The sequence below is a fragment of the Ostrea edulis genome, chromosome 9, assembly GCF_947568905.1.
Source record: "Ostrea edulis chromosome 9, xbOstEdul1.1, whole genome shotgun sequence".
NCBI lineage: Eukaryota > Metazoa > Mollusca > Bivalvia > Ostreida > Ostreidae > Ostrea > Ostrea edulis.
The window spans coordinates 72,970,298-72,989,852 of NC_079172.1; positions in this window are offsets into that span (position 1 = coordinate 72,970,298).

The following is a 19,555-nucleotide window of genomic DNA, read 5'->3' on the forward strand; positions in this document are numbered from 1 at the left end:
CAAGTAGGGTAAGCGGGAAGGGGAGACAGCGAGTCGGAGGTAGTTAATAGGTGAAGGTATCAGTTAGCTGCAAAATTGTAGCTCTCTGAGAAAATATTGGGACAGATCAGAGAGCTACAGATCCACTCCTTAAAAAACCCATCCCGTGGGGATCCGGGTTAGAATAGATCCTCAGTACCCCTTTGCTTGTCGTAAGAGGCGACAAAACGGGTTTTCCCTTCAGATGAGCCCCTAAACCCTGGGCCCCGTGTGACAGCAGGTGTGGAAGAAAAAACCCAGACTGGAAGATAGAACAGCACAACTAAACCCCGTAATCAAATTCTTACGACAAAGGCTAAAGTCCTGCGACGATGCTAATGAATCCTACGGCGAAATATTGAGGAACTTAGAAAAATCAATAGGGGTCATCAGAATACAAAGCGATCTCCTAAAATGCCTCCTGCTGATAAGCAAACTGAAATTCCACTGTAACTTTCCACGACACAGTGCAAGTAGGAACACTAGCAACAGAAAAGAGATGCGCAATCCAGCTGATGAGAAAATACTAATGGATTTAGACGTTGTAGCAATATTCCATTATCACCTGCATATGGTGTTTATATATCTCAACTGATTCAATATGCAAGAGCTTGTTCTGGATATAGTCAGTTTTTAAATCGAGGTAAGCTACTGACAAACAAGTTGATGGTACAGGGATTTCAACAGTCTCGATTGAAGTCAGCATTTCGCAAATTCTATGGTCGTTATAACGATCTAGTTCGTCAATACAACCTCGCATTGGGTCAAATGCTGTCTGACGTGTTTCATACCGATTGTTAAGCCGTTCTTGGCACACTGATTTTGACTGCGGATAACTCCGTTTACCTGATCAGGATATGGGGCTCACGGCGGGTGTGACCGGTCAACAGGGGATGCTTACTCCTCCTAGGCACCTGATCCCACCTCTGGTGTGTCCAGGGGTCTGTGTTTGCCCAACTATCTATTTTGTATTGCTTGTAGGAGTTATGAGATTGATCACTGTTCGTTATCTTCACCTTGCATCCACTCTTTACAAAAAACCATCCCGTGGGGATCCGGGTTAGAATGGATCCTCAGTACCCCTTTGCTTGTCGTAAGAGGCGACAAAATGGGGTTGTCCTTCAGATGAGACCCCTAAACCCTAAACACGGGGCGTGTGACAGCAGGTGTGGAAGAAAAAAACCCAGACTGGAAGATAGTACAGCACAACTAAAACCCGTAATCAAATTCTTACGGCAAAGGCTAAAGTCCTGCGAGGACGCTAATGAATCCTACGGCGAAAATATTGAGGAACTTAGAAAAATCAATAGGGGTCATCAGAATACAAAGCGATCTCCTAAAATGTCTCCTGCTGATAAACAAACTGAAATTCCACTGCAACAACTTTCCACAACACAGTGCAAGTAGGAACACTAGCAACAGAAAAGAGATGCGCAGTCCAGCTGATGAGAAAATACTAATGGATCTAGGCTACTTTTCCGGAAGTAATTGCTCCTCCGGCACGTGGCAAAAAGAATCAAAGAATGTATAAAACTAGAGGGAAAAGCGTTCAATTTGAAAACAAATCTACGCAAACATTAACATCTTTGGAGGGGATTGGGGATAACATTGCTGAAATCAAATCTTTTACACCCTATACGTTTGTTACAAATAAACGCCGAACCAAACGGATTGTTTTGACAAATATCAAGGCATACATTGAAGAATGGTGCAAAAAGAAAGATGTTAACGTATCGGCATATTTCTCCTCGCCTATCATTCGGCGATAAAGTTCCCTACATTTGTGATTCGTTCAAACATCGATGAAAATGACTACGAGAAAACCCAAGATTCAGATTTCTGGCCAGATACCATATCTGTTAGGGATTGGATTATCCGGAATGACAGAAACACTGAACCAGGCGGCTGAGAAACACTGCAATGGCAGTATCGCCTCTTTTCATAACTTTTATGATCCTCTCAATTTGGAATGTACATGGAGTGTCCAGCTGCCTTTCCGAGTTATCGGATGTGCTTGAATTTTTTTGATGTCGTTTCCATATCTGAACACTGCTTATCAGTATTACGCACGTCATTCCCAGAAAATATGACACGTTTTACAACTCCAGGAATATCCAAACATTAAAACACCGATATGTTCCTTGTCCACATTACCACATCACCTCTATCAGCTGCTGATGAACATATACCATACGGAAAATTCAATCCACACTTTAAACCATACTGGGGAAAATGAGAACTATATGTGGTAGTACAAATCTGTTCTTATTTATTTGTTATGTATTCATTAATTTTTCGTTTGATTATATTTTTGAAAAGTTTAGTACATTTCGGATTGAGTAGGACTTTTACTGCGCATCGGATTGAGTTGTTTTCCTTTTGCGCATTGGATTGAGTTGATATTTTTGTAACGCTAAATTTCATTCGTCATTAAGTATTACTCAATAGTCATGATTCACTTTTAACTATATAAGTTACCGCTCAAACTGAGTCAATCAGAGCAGTGTACATTTTTACTTCGAAGATCTAGCTGTCCAGCATCTGCAGGTGCATCTTGTGGTAGGTAAGAATCATATTTACTTAGGTCTTACTTTACTACAATAATTTTGTATGTGACGCTTATTATTAATTGCAACGTTTATACTTTATTGTATGTTTGCAGTTAAAGTTGTTTAAGTATATTTTCACAATTTGTTTGTAAGTTCAAAGGTCAATTTATTACAGAACATATTTTTTCTATTATAAATGTTTGCTGTATTATTGGTAACTTATTGTCAACAGTTTATCTAATTTATGAACCTGTACTTTTTGTCTAATACAATTGTTATTTGTTTTGCTTATAGGTCAATGCCTTATACTTTTCTACAAAAATCAACATAAAGCCGAATCAAGACTTTTTCCTTGCTGCTCGGTTACACATGGAACGCTCATTACGAAATGTGGAACTCAAGATTGATTGATTGTATCTTGTTTAACGTCTGTCTTGAGAATTTTTTCACTCATGGAGACGTCACAGAAACCGGGGATGGGCTTCAAATTTAGGCCTTTGCTCGACTCTTACGGCCATTGAGCATTGGGGGTTCTTTAGCGTGCCACACCTACTGTGACATTCACACCTGATGTCGAGCGTTCGGCGATGGAACTGTCACTATGTAGGTATGTCGCGGCCGGGATTCGAACCCCGGCCTTCTGCATGCGGGGCGAACGCTCTACCTCTAGACCTTACAAATATGACGGATCACCGAAAGATAAGCAGTGAATCATACGTTAACAAACGTAAATTTAGGAAGCTGCATCGGCTCGCACAAGCAGATTGGAATCGTACAATATTTGATGTAATTGAAAAACCCGTCGAAATTGACCTAGGAACTTTTCATAAACCTGCCTGGAAAAACAGAAAGCGTTCCAGTACACCATTTAATTTATCTTTTAGTTGAGGAAGATGGTTTTAACAAAAACAGAATTTTCCAAACTTGGTATTAAAGCAATATGGGTAAACAGAAGAAAGAAAATGGCTTGTTTCGCTTTCCGTAGAACAAACGATTGTTGATTCACTGCTCACAACCAAACATATTTCACTTAGTTAACCGCCGTAAAATGGCTGCAATATTGCCGAAACGGCGTAAAAAATCAATCAATCAATCAATCAATAGTACAAGTGTCTTCAAAGTTTTGTAAATTGTGTAGGAATACGCATAATTTTGATATGCATCTTTTGCTAAGCTGTTTTAACTTTTGGAAGACGGAGAATATGAAAATCATGAAAGGCAATTTTTATCTTTAATCGGTTGTGTTCAAAATACAAACTTTGAAAATATTTCTTATACAAAATGGAAGCAAATCATGCGCAAACTGTTTCAAATACATAGTATAGAAATAGACGGTTTCGTGCCGTAGACTGCCGTAATCTGTAGATTGTAATCGTTAGTTTCAAATATGTACATGATATAAATATGTGTTTCCTGTTTTGTTTAAATAAGTTTATAATTTGATTATGACATACTCTTCATTAATTTGGAGGATATAAAGAAAATCTTGTCTTATTTCACTGTAACAGAGGCACACAGGGAGTTGTATCTACGGGCCATTGCTGGGTCTGGAATAACTGTGGCAGAAACATGGTTAGGAAATGACAAAATCCAAAACTCCAAGGATACATGCTTAAGCATGACCGCCAGCACTTGTTCTACAAATTACCGTAATCCTAAAGTTGATGTTTGGATGTTCCACCCAATCTCACAGGTGACGTAACTGTATACGAAGTCCGTAAATTGTTCACAGAACAGTAAGTCTAACTTGATGTGTTGTAAATATCTGTGTATTAAATTCCAAAATTGTTGAAAGCGTGTGTGTAACCCAGTCCTTCGCAACATTTCGTGAACTTGTGTAACTTAACGGTCCCAATTTCATATATGAAAGGCGAAGGTAACGAACAGTGATCAATCTCACAACTCCTATAAGCAATACAAAGTAGATAATTGGGCAAACACGGACCCCTGGACACACCAGAGGTGGGATCAGGTGCCTAGGATGAGTAAGTATCCCCTGTTGACCGGTCACACCCGCCGTGAGCCCTATATACTGATCAGGTAAACGGAGTTATCCGTAGTCAAAATTAGTGTGCCAAGAACGGCCTAACAATCGCTTTGAAGCAAGTCAGACAGCACTTCACCCAATGATAGGTTGTATTGGCAAACTAGATTGTTATAACGTTCATAGAATTTGCGAAATGCTGCCTTTAAACAAGACTGTTATATAATTTGTGCATGAATATTAATCAAATCTGCCCCGTGGGGATCCTGGTTAGAATAGTTCCTAAGTACCCCTTGCTTGTCTTAAGAAGCGACTAAATGGGGCAGTCCTTCGGATGAGACTGCAAAAACCGAGGTTCCGTGTCACAGTAGGTGTGGCACGATAAAGATCCCTCCCTGCTCAATGGCCATAAGCGCCGAGCATAGGCCTAAATTTTGCAGTCCTTCACCGGCAGTGGTGACGTCTCCATATGAGTGAATTATTCTCGAGAGGGACGTTAAACAATATACAATCAATTAATCAAATCTAAAAGGACGTTTTTGATATTGACAACCGAGACTCCGCGCGTAACACTCGAATTGGTTTTCGAGTAGGCCTAGACCAGATAAATGAGGACATGTGGTAGCGCATCCCTCGAAAACTTACTCCGTACAGGTATACAATATACCTGCATTTCCATTGACTGAAAGTGATTCTAGAAATGAAGCCCAAGGATATGAATTTGGGCTGATCTTATATTAGTTATCTGATAGTTTTAAAAACACGTCCAATGATCCGTGAGGGTGATTTTCTTATTCCCATACACACAATATTATTAATTTAGCACTTATTGATTCATATTCAGACGAACCAAGTGAAGGAGAATATAGCAAATGATAATACAAACTACACACATTCCATATACTTCATACATACCTCAGAATCCATATACTCCACACACTCTAGATCTAAATCTACATACTCCACACACTCTAGATCTATATCTACATACTCCGTACAATCCACACACTCTAGATATATATCTACATACTCCACACACTCTAGATCTATATCTACATACTCTGTACAATCCACACCCTCTAGATATATATCTACATACTCCGTACAATCCACACCCTCTAGATCTATATCTACATACTCCACACACTCTAGATCTATATCTACATACTCCACACACTCTAGATCTAAATCTACATACTCCACACACTCTAGATCTAAATCTACATACTCCACACACTCTAGATCTATATCTACATACTCCACACACTCTAGATCTAAATCTACATACTCCGTACAATCCACACACTCTGGATCTAAATCTACATACTCCACACACTCTGGATCTAAATCTACATACTCCACACACTCTAGATCTATATCTACATACTCCACACACTCTAGATCTAAATCTACATACTCCGTACAATCCACACCCTCTAGATCTATATCTACATACTCCGTACAATCCACACACTCTGGATCTAAATCTACATACTCCACACACTCTAGATCTAAATCTACATACTCCACACACTCTAGATCTAAATCTACATACTCCACACACTCTAGATCTATATCTACATACTCCACACACTCTAGATCTATATCTACATACTCCACACACTCTAGATCTAAATCTACATACTCCACACACTCTAGATCTAAATCTACATACTCCACACACCCTGGATCTAAATCTACATACTCCACACACTCTAGATCTATATCTACATACTCCACACACTCTAGATCTATATCTACATACTCCACACACTCTAGATCTAAATCTACATACTCCGTACAATCCACACACTCTAGATATATACCTACATACTTCACACACTCTAGATCTAAATCTACATACTCCACACACTCTAGATCTAAATCTACATATTCCACACACTCTAGATCTATATCTACATACTCCACACACTCTAGATCTAAATCTACATACTCCGTACAATCCACACACTCTAGATCTATATCTACATACTCCGTACAATCCACACACTCTAGATCTATATCTACATACTCCGTACAATGTAGATCTATATCTACATACTCAGTACAATCTAGATCTATATCTACATACTCCGTACAATCCACACACTTCACATACTCTATACAGTTCATACAACTCCATACTATTTACGCACTCCATACAAATCAATCCACCTAGTCCACGCATTCATGTACCATACAATCCACGCCTCATACAATCTTAACCATCCGTATATTCCACTCTATACAATTCACATACTCCATTCCATCAAGGCACTCCCGTTTAATCGATGCAATCCATAAAATCCACACATTCAGCCTAACTGGTCAGACTTCCGTGTTTGATATAATTATTCTTTTAGATCTTTGATTGATTGATTGAATATTGTTTAACGTCCCGCTCGAGAATATTTCGCTCATACGGAGCCGTCACCACTGCCGGTATGAAAAGTTAAGATAACAAAGAGTGATCAATCTCGTAACTCTTACAACAAATAAATTAATATTTGAGCAAACGCGGACCCCCTGATCAGACCAGAGGCGGGACCTGGTGCTTACGAGGAGTAAGCATCCCCTCTCGGGTCCCGTGGGATCCGGGTTAGAATATGTCCTCAATACCCCCTTGCTTGCCGTAAGAGGCGACTAAATGGGGCGGTCCTTCGGATGAGACCGCGAAAACTGTGGTACCGAGTCACAGCACGTGTGGCACGATAAACTTCCCTCCCTGCTCAAAGGCCATAAGCGCCGAGCATAGGCCTAAATTTTGCAGCCCTTCATCGGTAATGGCAACGTCTCCATATGAGTGAAAGATTTTCGAGCGGGACGTTAAACAATATTTATTCATTCCCCTCTCGGCCGGCCATACACACTGTGTGTATATATTCAAATATTTTAAAAGACTACCCGATTAGGTAAAAATGTGGACGAAAAGAAAAGGCAAAATAAGTAAATTGGCACGTTGGCATACTATGATGAGAGAGTAGAAAATGAAGACTACACTGAATGTATTTATCAAACTAGGTCATCATTGAGATCTATTCAAGTGGAAATAGAAAAGTGTTTTTGGTCTTTGATGGAAGAGGAACAACGTTGGATAGTTGGATGGCGCCGTCACGGGTCCTTCACAGCAGCTGGTCTCTGTTGCCTCCGCTCAAGTCGTATTACAACTACTTCTCAATTCGAGGGTTAGTAGCGGATTTGATATTGATGTACATAATTTGTAATTTGTCAAATTGAATGTAAACTTAAGTTTATCGATTCCAAGCAATTGTTTCATGGAGATCCAAGGATGCATAAGGAGATTATGAATTAAGGAGGCATATGAAAGATTTAACACGCGCATTGTTTTTATACATGTACCTATATAATAACGAGTAACCGTTAAATGTTCACAGCAAAATCGGAGGAATGTGATTATGTTCTGCACAACTATATGCTGAATAAACGATGTCCGTTTCATATTCCTTAATTGTTTGAGTTGTTACAGGGACAGTAATTGTCAAAGGACTTTCTTCATTAATCGGAATTATGGAGGCTGTCAAGTCGATGCGGGTTGGTTTGTTGTGATAGACTCGGGGAACTCCTATATGTGCTGTCCATATCAATGGAGTGACACAGGGACCACACCTGCATTCATTTATTCCAAGAAGTCTGGTTTTGTCAATTACGAGTACGAAGCAAATGGTACAAGCACTCTATATATTTACATATTAACATCATTATTTCGTTTATATTCATTAATCTGATCAATATCCATCATTTGTAAACGAGACAAAATTACATTACTTTTATATCCTGTTAACAAAGTTAAGCCTATTGAAGGTCTACATGTTGCTTGTCATGGGAAGTTAAAATCTGCTCTAAACAAACAGCTACATGTAGCCGGCGCGCGTTGTATATCATACCAAATACAAACTTTTACGGTATGATACAATGTAGTTAAGAAAAAGAACAATAATTCCTTTAAAGGAGGCGATAAACAGGTTCAGAACAATATATTAAAATCAATATATATTAAGAAAGCGAAGCTCTGGCCTTGGACTTAATTAAGACATTTTCTTGTACAGTGTAGTGTCAATTTCGTGTCCCGTGGGGAATCTGGGTTAGAATAGGTTCCCAGTACTCCTTGCTTGTCATAAGAGGCGCATAAATGGGGCGGTCCTTCAGATGAGACTACAAAAACTGAGTCACCGTGTCACAGTAGATGTGGCACGATAAAGACCGTGTCACAGTAGATGTGGCACGATAAAGATCCCTCCCTGCTCTAATGCCGTGATCGCCGAGCATAGGCCGACATTTTGTAGTCCTTCACCAGCAACGGTGACGTCTCCATAGGAGTGAACAATTATCGAGTGCAACGATGTACAACCAACTCTTTCTTCGTGACGTATATTTACAATGGCGGATTTGGGAAAGGGGCTCAACCCCCGTTTCGAATCGCAGTTGCGCTATCGCCTTTTAAGCACTGGTGGATTACTTTTATATTTGATATCAATGAAAATTTTACTGATTTTGTCTCATCAAAATTGAATAGAATTCACCATTTGGTTTCATTTAAACCAAAATGTACTTGTTGGGAAAGCCCACGAACTCCCATAACAGATCGTGGTTTTAGCATTCAGTCTGTACTTACTTGCCCCTACCTCTGAGTGTCAGTGTTGTTGTTGTTGGTTTGTTTAACGTCCTGTCGAGAATGGTTTCACTCACATTTAGACGTCATCAGCTGTACCACAATTTTGTTTTATGCGTAGCGCCCAGGGCCATAGCTTCAAGTTTTTTTTATTTTTCTCATTTGCTGTTTACACAACACAGAGAACATATATAGCAAACATGCATTCAAAAACAATATTCACGCATGCACAAGTAGCAGGGAGGGATCTTTAACGTGTCAACTCCTGTAGCAACACGTGACTTACCGTCTAATAAGTTCGTATCCAAAACTAAAACCTGCCAAGATTTGACTTGGCCACAACACGACCCCCCCCCCCTCCCCGGATTTCCTACTGATACGATGTTCATGCCTAGCTCGAGAAACAATATCGTATCATAATTGGCAATGTTCTTCTTTGTATAAAAAGACGTTACATATCAATTTAAAGTCACAATGTCTATTGCCAACCTGTGCACGATACCGAACATGTTTATCAAGTTTTCTGAACCGCAATGACGGAAGAGTATGGGTCGTAATTTCGTGACATGTTTTTAACACATTGTTACATGTATATGAAATGCTTTGATAATTTCACCTGCTTATATTTCTACTTTTTAAATTTTTGAATGAGAAGGCAGCATGTTCATGTAACTTGTTAAAAACCACCCCTCAATTCATTAATCAAGGACTCGCCAGGTATCATTCGATAAAGTCACATGGTTTGATAAAGATAAATGCATGAAATTGTTCGTTAGTTCTTACATGTACTATTGTAAGCTTGTGGATTATCTAAGTATAACAGTCGAGTCTTCTAGTGTATTAGTCGAATATGTCATAGATGGGTATAAACATAATATTTGTAATTCTAGTAATTGAGTAACTATTGTAATAATAGCCGAGGATCTAAATGTAGTAGTCAAGTATTTACGTGTAATAGTCGGATATACGTGTAGTAGTCAGGTGTTTACGTGTAATAGTTGATACGTGTAATAGTCGATACGTGTAATAGTCGATACGTGTAATAGTCGAGGATCTAAGTGTAGTAGTCAAATTTTTACGTGTAATAATCGAGGATCTAAGTTTAGTACATGTAGTCGAGTATTTACGTGTAATAGTCGAAGATCTAGATTTAGTAGTCAAGTTTTTACGTGTAATAGTCGAGGATCTACGTGTAGTAGTCAGGTGTTTACGTGTAATAGTTGAGTATGTACGTGTAATAGTCGAAGATCTAGATTTAGTAGTCAAGTTTTTACGTGTAATAGTTGAGGATCTACGTGTAGTAGTCAGGTGTTTACGTGTAATAGTTGAGTATGTACGTGTAATAGTCGAAGATCTAGATTTAGTAGTCAAGTTTTTACGTGTAATAGTCGAGGATCTACGTGTAATAGTGGGGCCTCCGTGGCCGAGTGTTTAGAGCATTGCGCTCAAAATCACACAGCCTCTCACCTCTGTCGGCGCGGGTTCCAATCCCGCTCGCGCTGGTAAGTGAGAAAGTTTCCCAGTTTACTTTCGGAAGGTCGGTAGTCTCTTCCCAGGTACATTGTATCTGGGTTCTCTCTTCCATTAATAAAAACTGGGCGCCACCATATAACTGAAAAATTGTTGAGTGTGGCAGAAAACATCGAAACAAACAAACAAACGTGTAATAGTCGAGGATCTACGTGTTATAGTCGAAGATCTAGATGTAGTTGTCAAGTATTTACGTGTAATAGTCGAGGATCTCAGTACCACAATCGACTATCGAAACTTAATAGTCGAATGACCATGCAAATTAGTCGAGTATTCAAATATAACAGTCGAGTTTCTAAGTACACATGCAACAGCACACATTTGAATACAATAGTCGTGTACCTAAGCATACGAGTCGAGTATTTAATTACACAAGTCTGACATCTAATTATAAAAGTATAGTGGAAGATCTGAAGTTCTGGGTTTTGCGATTTTACCTTGTACGCAAACATACGGCCTATTCTACAACAACATCCGTTTTGACCTAATTGTATTGTTTCTTTGTAGACGTTGGTTACGGTGATGTGATGGCAATATTTGTCAAGTACGACAATGCCCAAACGTCCGGTATTATAGACCAGTCAGCTATGAACCAGGTAGTTACTATTGGATGAAAGATGTCAACTGTTCCAGAGTATGTAGTGAAAGCTGTAGAATTAGGGACCAGTGGAGGATTAACTGCCAAGTCATATATACAATGTATTGTTGTGCAGGTGTGTCCAGTTTATTAAAGAGATGGAAGGTTGCACGTTGCTAAGGTATACAAAGCAAATATCTGACTAGTTGTATTTATAACCACAGATAAAAGAGTTCAACAAGCATGCATTCTACATTTGTTTTTCACGATTACATGTACATTGCAATCCCGAACACACAGACACACTGTAGCAGTACAATTACATGTACATTGCAATCCCGAACACACAGGTAGCAGTACCGGCGGTTGATAAGTTACTATTTCAACCGTAACTATTGGGTATTTATAATGGGTCGTGCTTTTTCATGTCTTTGTCGAAGTAATATTTATCTTTTTTTTTATATCTTGTTTGAAATAAATGAAATGTACTGTTTTGATAGATTGAAAATTCTAAACTCTCCATTTGAAAATTGACAGCAAGTGTTTCACCCCAAATTTGCTTCGAGTGGAATGCTAGAATGTTACCTCGATGAAATGACCTCACTTGCAAGTAATCATCGGATGTAGAATAGTGCTACCTCTAATAATAGATTTGTATAAGAAAGATGATTATTCATGTCTACATCACTTTGCTTTTCATGGCTTATTCATATTTTGTACCCAACCTAAATGTTAACAAAGGCGGATCCAGCACGCCCCCCCCCCCCGTTTGAATTTTTTAAATATTTTTTTTACAATTACAAACGCCCACAAAAGAGCAAAATATACGTATGTAGACGTTATATGTTCATTATCTAAATGAAAAAGAACCCACTCTCTTATTGGCACAATTTCGTTAGCTTCCGGGGGCTTCGCCCCCTGCACACCCATCAGTACAAAGCTTCAAGGCAACTCCAGCCTTCTACTGCGCCCCCCCCCCCCCCCCCCCGTTATGAAATTCCTGGATCCGCCACTGGTTAATGACGCGTGGTAGAGCTGTGTAGGCTTCACTGTAATTGTGCTACTTGATGTTATTTCATTAAGCGGAATTGCATCATTCACGGTTTGTACACTGCCCTGAATGGTTCTCAGTGCAGTGAGGAAGCAAACATGTTTTGTAGGTCACACCAAATCGTACATCACGAGACTATTTATTCTGTACATGTACACAATACAACAAAATAGTATATACATGTGAAATATCTAATCTTCGTTATCATTGTTTTTTACCCTACACTGTTGACAAAAGGCCATTTACATGTATATCTATCGATAGTTTATCTGTCTGTCTGGATTATTTTAAAACATATATTGAATGGTGTAATTTTATTTATTTCGTCTACATAGATTAAGTGAAGATATCGAACAGCAATCAATCTCGTAAATCGTACAGGGTAGGACAAATACGAATCTCTTGAAACAAGAAATGAGTTGCCTAATTAATGAGAAGTAGGCATCCCCTGTTGACCGGTCACATCCGCCGAGAGCCCTATATACTGGTCAGGTAAACTGTGTCACTCGTAGTCAAAGAACGGCCTAACATTTGTTATGAAACACGTCATACATGTACAACAATCGGACTAATGACAGTTTGAATTAATTGTCAAATTTTTACTTCATATTATAGCTAAATGGCGGGGATTCCGTGTGTGGAATGTGATTGTTTCTCGGGGAATTATGGTTTTCCCAGATTTTATATCAATGCAATAAAAACGTACCGCACATGTAAATCTGACGGAAATTTAAATGATGTCGGATATAATACACAATCAATGGGGTATTTTGGATCAAGACACGATCTTGCGACTTGAATCATTACCCGTTATTTCTTACAGACACTTGTGAAGACACTAGACGATATCAAAGGAAAGATCCCCATCATATAAACAGTTTATCACATTTGTTGTGAATAACCTTGAACAAAGTGACAGTGGCCATGGAAAAGGTGTTTATCTAACATCATTCGATGGTCCGTCTAGACTAAATAAGGTGTAGGGAACACTTGCTAGTGATTGTGTGGGGTACAGAGTGCACGTGTAATGCAGAAGGATGCGAGACTGATTGGTGATAAGAGAATAAATGTTATCAAATGAAAAGAAATAGATATGACGGTAGGGGGCGGTGTGGAAAGAAACTGATGCGGAGGAGGGTTAATAAAACGTACTACTATCACAGTTACACGCACAAGGTCAAAATAGGTTGATTGTCAAAGCGTCAACTTGAAGTTAAAATTTATTATCGACAAGACACCCATTGAATATGACAAATTGTCATAAACAATATCAATGCTAAAGCCTGGTTACATTTGTTACGAAGTTGTGCGCTTAATTTGTACGATTTTTGGGACTTTGTAAGGGGCTACGGCATTTAAAGTTTTCTCCGTGTACGGACATCATGTCATTTTAAAAATGTTCGAAGACCGTGCAATTATTTAATAGTCCCCGAGTGATCTCAGTCGCAATTCTTCCATGAAATGAACATGGAGAGATCGTGCAATACATTGTACGACATATGCAATTTTTTTTATGTACATGTATAACAATACCGTAGCGACCACGGAGTCCGCATCGCCGCAAGCCACGGTTTTTATTGATTGAATATTGTTTAGCGTCCCTCGAGAAAATATTTCACTCACATGGAGACGTCACCACTGCCGGTGAAGGGCTGCAAAAGTTAGGTCTATGCTCGGCGCTTATGGCCTTTGAGCAGGGAGGGATCTTTATCGTGCCACACCTGCTGTGACACTGGACCTCGGTTTTTGCGGTCTCATCAGAAGAACCGCGCCGTTTAATCGCCTTCTACGACAAGCAAGGGGTACTGACTACTGTCGTACTGAGGACCTATTCTAACCCGGATTCCCACGGGAAGCACGGTTTTGAGTCCAGACACGAGGGAGAGAATCGACGAGAAGTAGCCATGGGTAACAGACGACACAGGACGAGAGTCTGCTACCGAAGAGGGTGTTGCTAAAACGCGGAACGGAAAATGGAACGGAGATTTAAGAATTAGAATTATTACTGTATCTAAGATTACACCAAATTTCGGGCAATTGTGCTTTATTTTGGTTAAACTCAAAATGATAATTGATTTTAGTTTACCAGCGGTAAAACAATTTTATCTTAAATTTCTGCACCATATTACGTAAATGATAGTATGAAAGTGTACAAAGCGTTTTACAAGAATCGTGTAATTTTGGTATGCCATTGGTTTTTGTTTCGAGCAACGGAACACAGTATGTTTAATATCCCCCCTCTCATGGCTAAACGTCTTTAAAGCTCATGTATTTACACACAATGCAGTATTATGTGTGTACTTACCTTGTTCAGATTACAACAGGGAGTGTAGTACTATAAAACAACGATAATTCATTATCTTAATAAGTCAACAAGTGGAACATCTTGTGTTTGATTTATCATTTTTATGCCCCCCTTTGAAAAAGAGGGGGCATATTGTTTTGCAACTGTCGGTCGGTCGGTCGGGTCTGTAGACCACATGTTGTCCGCTCAATATCTTGAGAACCATTCACTTGATGATAATGATATTTCATATGTGGGTTGGTTATGAGTGGAAGATGACCCCTATTGTTTTTCAGGTCAAAAGGTCAAAGGTCAATCTACTCTGGACATAGGAATATAATGTCCGCTCAATATCTCGAGAACCCTTTGCTTGAAAGACATCAAACTTGGCACACTGGTACATCCTAAGGAGTATATGACCCCTATTGATTTTGAGGTCAAAGGTCAAGGGCCAAACTGGACATTGGAATATACTGTCCGTTCAATATCTTGAAAACCCTTTGCTTGACAGACATCAAACTTGGTACACCAGTATGTCTTCAGAAGAAGATGACCCTTATTGATTTTGAGGTCACATGGTCAAAGGTCAAACTGGACATAGGAATATACTGTCCGTTCAATATCTTGAGAACCCTTTGCTTGACAGACATCAAACTTGGTACACTGGTACATCTTCAGGAGACGATGATCCCTATTGATTTTGAGGTCACATGTTTAAAGGTCAAGGGTCAACATGGACATTTAATATATACTGTCTGCTCAATATCTTCAGAACCCTTTGCTTGACAGACATCAAACTTTAAATAGTACACTGGTGTATATTCAGGAGAAGATGACTCCTGTTGATTTTGAGGTCACATGGTCAAAGGTCAAGGGTCAAACTGGACATAGTAATATACTGTCCACTCAATATCTTGATAACCCTTTTACTTGACAGACATCAAACTTAGTACACTGGTACATCTTCAGGAGAGGATGACTCATATTGATTTTGAGGTCAAAAGTCAATAGTTGAACTGGACATAGTAATATATTGTCTCCTACATTTTAAGAATTATTTGCTTGATTGACACATACCAAACTTGGTACACTGGTACAGCATAAAGAGTAGATGACCCCTATTGAATTTTAGGTCACATGGTCAATTCACTCTTGACATAGGAAGATATTGTCTGCTCAATATTTTGAATTGATAATAATACTATCCATTAAATGAGGTGTGTGTATAACCCTTTTCAATTTTATTTGCACCATGGGAGGCATATGTGTTTTACAAACATCTCTTGTTAACTAACAGAGACTGGGAGACCGTATTGCTCCGATCCGACATTTCTGTAAATGTTCGAGGACTTCTGGCAGTTTATTTCTGTGATCTAACTACATGTACTGGTGTCTTATGATTTAGATTTAAAATACGATGACCTGTTAATTCAATTCAAACAAATTCTCTGTTAGCCGTTTTGCTTCATACATTTTAAAATAAATCTGTTAATTCCTCTTATTGGGGTCGTAATCCTCACCTAACTTTACATCGATTCTGTTTCAATCCCCCCCCCCCCCCACCTTACGTTTTCGGGTTTAACAAACTTTCACTTTACATAAATCGATCCCAAATGAGACAAACCATTTATACACATCGGACTCGTTCGCTTTGATGGTGTGATACATACATTTATATGTACACTGTATATCATATTCCGGGCACCTATCGATCTACTGCACACACAAAAGCTGTGAAAGAAAAATCGCATGTAAATTGAATTGGGCCTTAAGGTGGGTCCTTAGTTCTGGATTTTGGGGGTTTAGGTAGCATTTTTTTGTTTGGAATCGATAAGATAACATTCAGAGTAATGAAAAAATGCAAATTAGTTAAGGATTTCCATATTAAATTTCATTACAGACACTACTGAAGTCATTTACCCCAATGTAGATTTTTCTGAAATTCATTGGAAACAATTATTTGTCGTTATTTTAAAATAAAAACAACAAGAAAATTGTTTAATTGCATTTATTTATCAGGAAATATGTCATAACTAAAACACATGTCATTTTCAATATGTTCATCAAGTTTTAGAATAATAAGTGCATAATTATTTAATTAGCGTTATTCTCCAAAATGTTAAAATACGAATATATGTGGACACAATTGCCAATAATATCTTTTTTTCAAATATGTGATCCTTTTTCCGATATCTTTTCATTTTTTTTTTTAGTTATTGACGTTCAAAGTACCCATTGTTTTGGCCAGATTGTTATTGACGTTGCAATTTTGCAATGTAAGGTCACAATTTTACAACGTTTCAAGTACTTTTATGTGAAAGTTCTCTAGGTATAAAAGTGAAACAAAAACACTATTCAGTGCAATTTAATTATAATATTGTAAATATTTAAATCTGTCTATGTTAATTCTATATTAAAACACGCACCTATATAGTATACTCGTACATCTCTTTCTTCTCTCTCTGTTTGTCTCCTTCCCTCTCTTTATATTTTTTAAAATTTTTATATATGCAACCATTCAACAGTTTTAAAGTAATATTAATTCAGTACCTCTTCACTTAGCTTTGTTATTTAAGTATGACATAAAGATAAACCCAATTCCAATATTTTAACTGTATAACCATTTATTGCACATACCGATAAAAAATTTTAGGGGGGGGGGGATCTTAAAATGTACACGAAAACACGGTGGATCCAACCGTTGACTTACGGATAAGATCTATTGACCTATGTATGTACGTTTCAATATTACATTTAGTTTATGTTGCATATTGATCACTTCTTTTAACAATCTTTTATAAGTTTGCGGGTTTTTATTTTTATTATTTGTTTGGGGGTGTTATTATCCCGCATGTACATGTACACACGCCGAAAACAGTAATAGCCAGGCTTTGGACAGCGGCGTTATTTCAGACGCACTTTGCTACAGTGAATCAAAAACACTATTCAGTGCAATTTAATTATAATATTGTAAATATTTAAATCTGTCTATGTTAATTCTATATTAAAACACACACCTATATAGTATACTCGTACATCTCTTTCTTCTCTCTCTGTTTGTCTCCTTTAGACAGTGAGTAAACATTTTAATCCTATGTTTCACAATTTTATTTGTGTTTTGCTATATAGGGAGTTACGTTTATGATGAGTGTGTGTGTGTGTGTGTGTGTGTGTGTGGTGGGGGGGGGGGGGGGGGGGAGAGATAGGGAAACTGTTACAAAAGTAGCCGTACATGTACAGAATAACACATGGACATTTAGTTTAGCCATATGGATATAATTTATTTTACATTAAGCTAAGAAAATGTTCACGTGAACTAATCATCAGGTAAAATATGTTCCATTTATTTAATTTCATTAGTTTCCTATCCGGATCATTTATTACAATAATATCTAGACCTGTGTGTATTTCAAAATGCCTTAATTATTATCATTAACTCCATAACATCTATGAAACGAATTCATTAATTAAAAAGTCTTATTCTGATACTGCTACATATAATAGAACCAAACTCCCTCCTCGCATATATTTGGTTAGTGTGCAAACAAAATTAAGAGGATGTTATTTTCACATAAATAGAAACAAGAATTTTATCAACCAAGGGGTTAACTCTGTGGTGAATTAACACATCTGTAGTTTGGCATCCACCATAAAATTTGCTTATTTTAACACTTTCACATTTCTTCCTGTCATTAGGTTTAGTTCTTATCTTACATAAAATGCATGAGGGAAACCTTTCTCCGTTATCAGACACCCTCCATGTTACAAACACTCAAACTAAATTAAGCAGGACAGTGGTTTAATAATGTGTTCAGTTCTTCCTTCTATAATGCTTAGTAATATTTTACTTAATTATGTAGGATAATATATTTAAAAAATAAATACATCAACTTTTACTTCAGGAACGAGTGTGATTCATATGTTCACCTCTATTTTAATCAGTATTAATGATATCTTCTTTTTTCCATTTGTCTTTTTTATTTCGTTATAAGATTTGTGGTTTTGAATATTTGCTGTTGAGACTGAATTTTCAATGATAAATATAATTGAAACAATGAAAAATACACCATTTTCGTTAACATTCTTTTTACATTATTTTTTTTTTCATTTTCGAATTATTCATTATTATTATCCCTTTTTATTAACTGCCTTGTATTTTTGCTAATTAGATCAAATGTAATTCTGTTTGTCAATGAATTTCATTTAAAAGCAAAACAAGATCCATATTGCTAGATATATTTTTCGTATTCATATTTGTATGTATTTCTATATATTGATTTCTGACGGATGAAATAATAGCTGTGTGTCGAAATATAACGGTACCCGATGACGTATGTCTAAATCGGTTGACACGTAAACAACCGAACGAATGTTGTAGATAGCTGAGAGACTTGTAGCCTACAGTCTATCCTTTGTATTGTTATGTGGACGCCTAATTTTTGGTTGGTACCTATATATTGTACTATAATTTAGAAATCATTAAACAATACGGGATAGGCCAATATATCTTCGCATCTAAGTAGCTTATCGAGTTAGGCACCCCTCGGCCCTCCAAGTCTTTTTATGTACTGCGACTGCAATTTCAACATGCTCATCAGTGCCAAGAAAACTGAATGCACGGAGATGAAACATGTGAAGCCAGATATTTATTAAATTCAACGGCTTTCAGATAATTAAAATATATATAGTGTGATAACGTAAAAAGAGAATGTGTGGAAGTAAAGGCGCGGCGCAGACGATGGGTGGATCTCGATTGTATCTGGAGTGGATTGGAGGACTTAGCTTCGTAATTGTTTAATCAAATAACTAAAACTGTTAACTAGTGCAAGGTTTTTGTAACTATCCCTAACATGGTTACATATATATTCAAGTTCATAAATTGAGCATATAATCTATTTAAAATTTTGGGGGCAAAATCAATTGATGTACGTA